Consider the following 7,555-nt stretch of genomic DNA (forward strand, 5'->3'; position numbering starts at 1 on the left):
CATGTGACAGTGTTTTGGAATGGAATTTCAGAGACTCTAGCTGGTGAGTAGCAGGATATATCTGGGTGAGAAACAGCCCTCTCTCAGCTTCCCCCAAATTATACCAAGCAAGTGAGCATCTAATCCAACTATAAGTGAAGTCAACCCTTCCCTTAAGAGGTTTACAGCCTCTCTGGGGGTGATGAGAGGGCCTGAGAACAATTAAATTGGGAATGCAGATCTGGTTCACTGGTGGAGCAGGTTCTGAGGCTCAATCCTCTGCTTGTAACCAGGAGAAGAGAGGACCTTACTGTCTTCATTGGATCGGGGGCCTGGAGCTGCCACTCGGGCTCCCGACCTGTGATGGGTGGTGATGTTAAGGCGTGGAACTTGGAGCTTAATTCACAGCACCCCTGATTCCATCCGAGGCTGACTCTCCAGTTTGGGGATGGGACTTTGTGCAGTGTTTCTTTAGCAATTCCAGAGCAAGCCCTCTCCTCTGCTCCTTAGTTCACCCATTCAAAGATGGGGAAGAGAAAGCAAAACATCTCTGCCGGCCTGCTGGACTCGTCACCAGCAGCTCTGATGAAGGTACAGGTTTTCAACGGCAGCAGAGTCTAAGATGAGGGATGGGGATTAGATGTCTGCTTTCCATTACGGCAGATAGAAGAGCTGGCAGGATGTCCACTCTCATAGCCAGCTGGCTGGACCGAGGTGAAAGGAGAGGAGGAAAGAAAGAGGCATGTATCAATCCACTTTTTCCATCTCCGAGGTCCTCGGAGGTACATAGCTGGCCCGTGTTTCCTCACTGTCACGACCTGGGAAACAGAAGATGGAGGGACATATCTGAGTTACCCAAAGACACAGAGACGCTTGTCCCCAAGGGCCCGTCCTAGACCGTGTGAGTGCTGGCAGATCTGTTCTCAGCCTTGACAGTAAAAGACAGAAAAGCCTACCCTGTAAGTCTTAACACGTAAGGGAAATGCTGCTTTGGTTTACTTACTGCTGAGAAAACAATGTCTGATGTGTAGCAAAAGATGCCTCTGATGGAAGATGTCACCTTGATCTCACATCTTAAACGAAAAGTCCCATTCCTGTCCGCGGACGTCTTAGCACCGTGCTTTGCTCCCATCAGCCACTGAATTTAATGTCTGTGACGTGTGACAAAGAGAGAGTCCTGGCTTGACCCTTTGAGTCTCCATGGAGCCTCACGGAAGACGGACAGCCGGAGTTTAGTGAGAAAAGATGCTCACTGTGGGCTGAAGTTTGCAAATCAATACAATGTGTTGGCTTGCTCGGAACTTCCCCATTTTGTTAAGGATTACGTTTCTACATGGTTTGCAGACTAGATGTTAATCAGTGGCTGTTGGCCAGAGAGGGCCACAACCCCACCAGCAAATAAATACATTTAAGATGTTGAGAGTGGTCAACCGAGGAATATGTACGTGGAGACCTGGAGAATATGAAACCAGTTAAGAACTCAAAGGTCATTTTGTTCAGGGCAAAATTCTTGTGCATGGTGCTGACAGTTTGCCCTCTGGGTGTTTTCGGAGCTTAAAGGATCAAACTCGTCCACATGAAATATGGAATGTCTAATACAGAAGCCTCATGCATGCCTTCAGCCCAACCTTTTGGCCCTGTAATTAACATGGCTCCAGCTTCCTGGTGGATACCACCCTGCCTAGAGCTCTAGGTAGGCATGGCCTCGCTGAACTCATGGGCTGGTACCTCCAGAGGATGTTTAAAGTAGGCTTAGGTCATACAACAACATGGCAAACTGTACCGTCCACAGCTTCCTTTAGGCTCTGTGCAGGAGGGGGAGGGGGGAGGGGGGTCTCTTTCTCCACCTCTGAGATCAGTTTCCAGCAATCAAGGAGCTTCTTTGCAGAAGTCCCACCTAGGCTGGCCTGAGAACGTCACTGTCAAGTGGACTTCTTTGCTAAGAGAGGGATGAACAGTGAGTTTTTTACTAAAAAGAAAAGAAAAAAAAAATGTCTATTTTCCTGGAGGTTGGTAGGGTAGAGAGGGCACCTATTTTGAGAGATGTTGCTTTTAAGAATCATGAGTTATGCGGGGAATAAGTGACTAATTCCAGGAGGTGAAGTTTGCTGTGGATTCGCCTCTATCACCTCTTGCTGACTTCCGCCTGCTCTCTTTTGGCATCTCTCACTGTGAAGCTGAGCCCCAGGTACCGTCCCTCATTCTCCATGGAAACCAGATGCAAGCAGAGCCTTGAACTCTGGGCCGTGTCAACTCATCTCCCTGACTCCACTCTTTTTTTTTTTTCTCTTTAAATTTTTTTTCCAGCTTTTTTGAGGGGTAATTGACACAGAAAAATTGTACGTTTGTAGGGTGTACAACGTAATGATTTAATATACATAGACATTGTGAGGTGATTACCACAATCAAGTTAATTAACAAAGCCACCACTTTATATAGATGCCGTGTGTGTGTGTGTGTGTGTGTGTGTGTGTGTGTGTGTGTGTGTGGTGTGACATTGAAGATCTTGTTCTCTCAGCAGATTTCAAGTATACAATGTAGTATTATTAACAATAGTCACTATGCTGCCCATTAGATCCTCGGAACTTATTCGTCTTAAAACTGGAAGCTTGTAACCTATGACCAGCATCTCCCCATCTCCCCCACCCCCAGCCCTTGGCAACCACTGTTCTGGTTCTATGCTAATTTCACCCTTTTGAGCTAAGGATGTTGATGAGCCCCCGTGGCTTAAACTTACCTTCTTTTCTGTGCTTTCCATATCAAAGAAGCCTTTCCTGTCTTACAACTTAAACCAAGCACTGAGAGTCCCATGGGAATTCTAGGCCCCAGGGACCATAGGATATCTTTGGGGCTTTTTTGGTGTCTTTCAACGCCTAGGGCAGTGCTATCTGTTGAATAGTCGTATCAGCTAATGCATAAAATGGCCACCAAATCTGGAAACGTAGCCAATTATTTTAGCATGTAAGGAGATCACTGTCAATAAACCAGTGATGTATTCCCCCATGTTTTTGGACTTGGGGGCCACCCGGAATACTGAGCACTCACTAGGTGCTTTACATATGCTTCTCATTTAATTATCCCAACGGTCCTGGGCTGTAGGTATTACTCTTAATCGTCCCCGGTTTACATAGGAGGACAAAGCTTAAAGAAGCTAAATCAGTCATGAACGTAGGCTCCGGAGCTGTGTTGCAGTTGTGTTGCTGCATTTTCCCCTCTCGTCTAAGAGTTCCTCCTCATCAACAGAAACCAGGAGCTGAAGAAAGGCCGCCGTGCTCCCATGGTCTCAGGCTTTTGGATTTTGGGGGGAAGCATTTTCCATTGATTCTTTAGGCTGAGTGATTCGTCTTGCAGTTTCTCCCTTAAAATGCAGCCTAACCATTTAACCCTCTCTCCCAAGAGGTTAAGTTACTTGCTCAACATCTCATGGCAGGCAAAGGTCAAAAGTGGGGTGAAAACTCACAGGCAGAGCTCAGCGCTGGTGTCCCGTGAGGAGTGCTCTTAGCAGAGGCAGGTTATGTTTAAATTCGATTGCTTGCTGGTCAGCGGCGGTCTTTGTGGGAGCCCGGCATAATCACAGCGTGGAAGGACTGGTTTTAAAATCCCTTTCTGGGCTTCCCTGGTGGCGCAGTGGTTGAGAATCCGCCTGCCGATGCAGGGGACGCGGGTTCGTGCCCCGGTCCGGGAGGATCCCACATGCCGCGGAGCGGCTGGGCCTGTGAGCCATGGCCACTGAGCCTGCGCGTCTGGAGCCTGTGCTCTGCAACTGGAGAGGCCACGACAGTGAGAGGCCCGTGTACCGCAAAAAAAAAAATAAATAAATAAAATCCCTTTCTGAAAAGGAAAACTCACCGCAGTGTTGAAAACAGCATATTTACATAGCCAAGACATGGAAGGAACCTAAATGTCCATTGACAGATGAATGGATAAAACAGATGAGGTATATATAAATATACAATGGAATACTACTCAGCCATTAAAAAGAAAATGAAACAAGGCCATTTGCAGCAATGTGGATGGACCTAGAGATTATCATACTAAGTTAAGTCAGACAGAGAAAGACAAATATTGTACGATATTACTTATATGTGGAATCTAAAAAATAATACAAGTGAACTTATTTACAAAATAGAAACAGACTCACAGACATAGAAAACAAGATTATGGTTACCAAAAGGGAAAGGGGGGGGATAAATGAGGAATATGGGATTAACAGATGCACACTACTATATATAAAGTAGATAAACAGAAAGAATTTACTGTATAGCACAGGGAACTATATTCAATATCTTGTAATAACCTATAATGGAAAAGAATCTGAAAAAGAATATATCTATGTCTATGTCTATGTCTATGTTTATATCTATATCTGAATCACTGCTGTACACCTGAAACTAACACAATATTGTCAATCAACTATACTTCAATTTAAAAAAATCCCTTTCCAAGACTGAAAAAGGATGCAGTTTTCCATTGCACGACATGTAAAGCACGGCCATTGCCTTCCAAATTGCTGGCTTGCCCGCACACTGGATAGCAGAGTTTCAGGCCCCACTTGGAGACCTGCCTCCCTTAATTGTGTCTTGGCTGGTAAAATGCAACCAAACTAATCACAAAACACTTAGTGCAATAAAAGAATCCATTTTTATAATGGAGAAATTAACCAGTGTTGAGCAGTAGGGGTTAAGGAAACTGTCATAAAATATAATTATAATTATAATAACAATAATATGAAGGGTGGTACATGGTACATGGCCTCCTGCCTTTCATCCCAGGTCGGATACTGACTGGCTAATGCTAATTAATACGACTTGCCCAGTCAGAACTATGTGTGGGTCTAGAGAGGAAACAGGGATTTGTTTGTTTGTTTGCTTTTGTAAATTGTGCCGCTTGGCTTGGCCAGAATGAAGATGGAGATACAACATTGGAGCTTTTGTCCAAGGACTTGAGTGCCTTCTAAAGTCTTGTGTTGAAGCTTCTAGGACTGGGATTCCAGACTCCCTGAAATTGTCAGGTCTTCTGTCGCGGAATTCCTGTGACACTTGGGTCCAGTCTTGCCTTCTTTTGAGGAAGAGGGTGGGCTTATATGGTTCCCTCCCCATTGGGGCTTTGAACAGAATTACTACCAGCACAGAATTTCATTTTATTTTATTTTTGGCCATACAACGTGGCTTGTGGGATCTTAGTTCCCCGACCAGCGATTGAACCCGAGCCTCTGGGATTGAAAGTGTGGAGTCCTAACCACTGGACCACCGGGGAACTCCTTAGGGCAGAATTTTAGAAGCCTGTTTTCAACCTAGGGTACTGTGTACTTCACCTCTGGGTGTATTTGGTTTCTATCCCCAGGTTTGCTGGGCTTGGCCAAGAAGCAGGTTTAGTTAGTGATTGAAATGGGCCCCTGAGGACCCAAGATGACTGATGCTGTTGCTTTGGAAGAAGGAACGAAGGGGACGGGGAGGACCCAGCGTGTGCGGCAAACTCTCCAAAGGTGGTGCGTCCGTTGTGCATTTCTTTATTCCCCATGAGTTTGGGGTGGAATTCGTGGCAGCCAGAGGGACGCACTCTCCCAAGCCCACCCATCGGATGGAAGATTTGGGAAGAGATGAGGATAGGAGGGTCCAGGCAGATTCCTGGACCTGCGAACTGGGCTGCCAAGATCAGGGTCAGCCCTGAAACAGGCAGCCATCTGTCTGTTCACCTTCCATAGCAGAGTGGTAAAGAGCACAGATTCTGGAGCCAGGTAGCCTGGATGCAAACTCTGGCTCTCTAGGCGTCAGTTGCTTCATCTGTAGTAAGGGGATATTCTATGCATTTAGTCATTGTGGGGATTAAATGAAACACTATATACCTTAGAACTATGTTGGACACCAATTCAGCCTATAACGGTGAAGAATTATCATTATCCCTTCAACTACTGAAGTCTTTCCAGAGTTTAGTTACCAACAGATTGCCTGGCAAGGGTTAGTTAACGGCAGGGTCACAGGAGAGGTATCCGGGATGGGAAAGGATCGCCTGGACAGGGTGAGTTGAGATGGCTACAAAGACATAGTCACCTTCTTCTATCTTTGCCATTTGCAGTTGTGTGCGAGGCCCTCCAATGAGCTGTGGACTTGAAACTACTGCTCTAGCACATTCGTGGGCAAAGGTGGGAGCAGGGTGGATGAGACGCTAAGTGATCCAAAACCCAGTGCCTTAGAAGACAATTCCAAATAATCAGGACAAACATCTCAGATTGGGAGAACTTCTACAGGCAGCATAGAGGATGGAATCACAGAGGATGGGTGGGTGTGATGCTAAAACGAAGGCTGAAGGCACCAGAATTGGGACAGAGCCCTTAGGGAAGACTGGTTTAGTGCATTTCTGTCTCTAGGCACGTTTAAAACCACAAGAGTAATATAAAAACCTCAACTGAAGACCAGTCTTGCATCCCAGGGAGGTCAACCATTATACATTTTAGGGGTGGTGAAGGCAACCAGGTGCTATCTGTGATACCCAAGATAAGGCTGGGTATTATGATTCATTCTTGCTATTCCTCTGAAAACCAGAGCCCCCCTGAAACCAAACAGTTCCATGTTGTGTTGAATGGGTGGCTCCACACCGGCATGCCATGAGTGATATCCAGCAAGGGATGGGGGAACAAATAGAAGCATTCAAACAGACCCAAACTAGATAAGAGTCAAAATGACTGGCCTTCCAAGAGGTGGCTACTGGCCTTTTGCAAAGGCAGTTTTTTCACAATGACAGAATCTGCTGTCCCGAGGCAATGATAGGAATATGGAGGCTGCCGCTTGCCAGGGATTGGCCAACGAAGTCAATTTTCTAACTGTCTGTCTGAAACTCCTTTTTATTTATTTATTTATTTTTGCGGTACGCGGGCCTCTCACTGTCGTGGCCCCTCCCGTTGCGGAGCACAGGCTCCGAACGCGCAGGCTCAGCGGCCACGGCTCACGGGCCCAGCCGCTCCGCGGCACGTGGGATCTTCCCGGACCGGGGCACGAACCCGCGTCCCCTGCATCGGCAGGCGGACTCTCAACCACTGCGCCACCAGGGAAGCCTGAAACTCCTTTTTAAAATTTTTTATTTTATTTATTTATTTATTTATTTTATTTAATTTATTTTTTTTTTTTTTTGCGGTATGCGGGCCTCTCACTGTCGTGGCCTCTCCCGTTGCGGAGCACAGGCTCCGGACGCACAGGCTCCGCGGCCATGGCTCACGGGCTTAGTTGCTCCGCGGCATGTGGGATCTTCCCGGACCAGGGCACGAACCCGTGTCTCCTGCATCCGCAGGCGGACTCTCAACCACTGCGCCACCAGGGAAGCCCTTTATTTTATTTATTTAGTTTTTACTTTTTAATTTTTAAAAATATTTTATTGGAGTATGGTTTGCCTGAAACTCTTTTACAAAATTCCCTAGAATTCTAAGGATTGGTATAGCAGTAGTTAGTACAGTTTAGGTTTTCGTATGTAGTTTTCTCTGTCAGTGTTGTAAAAAGGCATATCATCCATATGAAGAGAAGTGAATATCCACCAAGGATTGGATTTGATCTTTCAACTTCTCTTTTTTTCCTTTGGAACCATT

Source organism: Kogia breviceps, chromosome 3 (assembly GCF_026419965.1).
Source record: "Kogia breviceps isolate mKogBre1 chromosome 3, mKogBre1 haplotype 1, whole genome shotgun sequence".
Taxonomy (NCBI): domain Eukaryota; kingdom Metazoa; phylum Chordata; class Mammalia; order Artiodactyla; family Physeteridae; genus Kogia; species Kogia breviceps.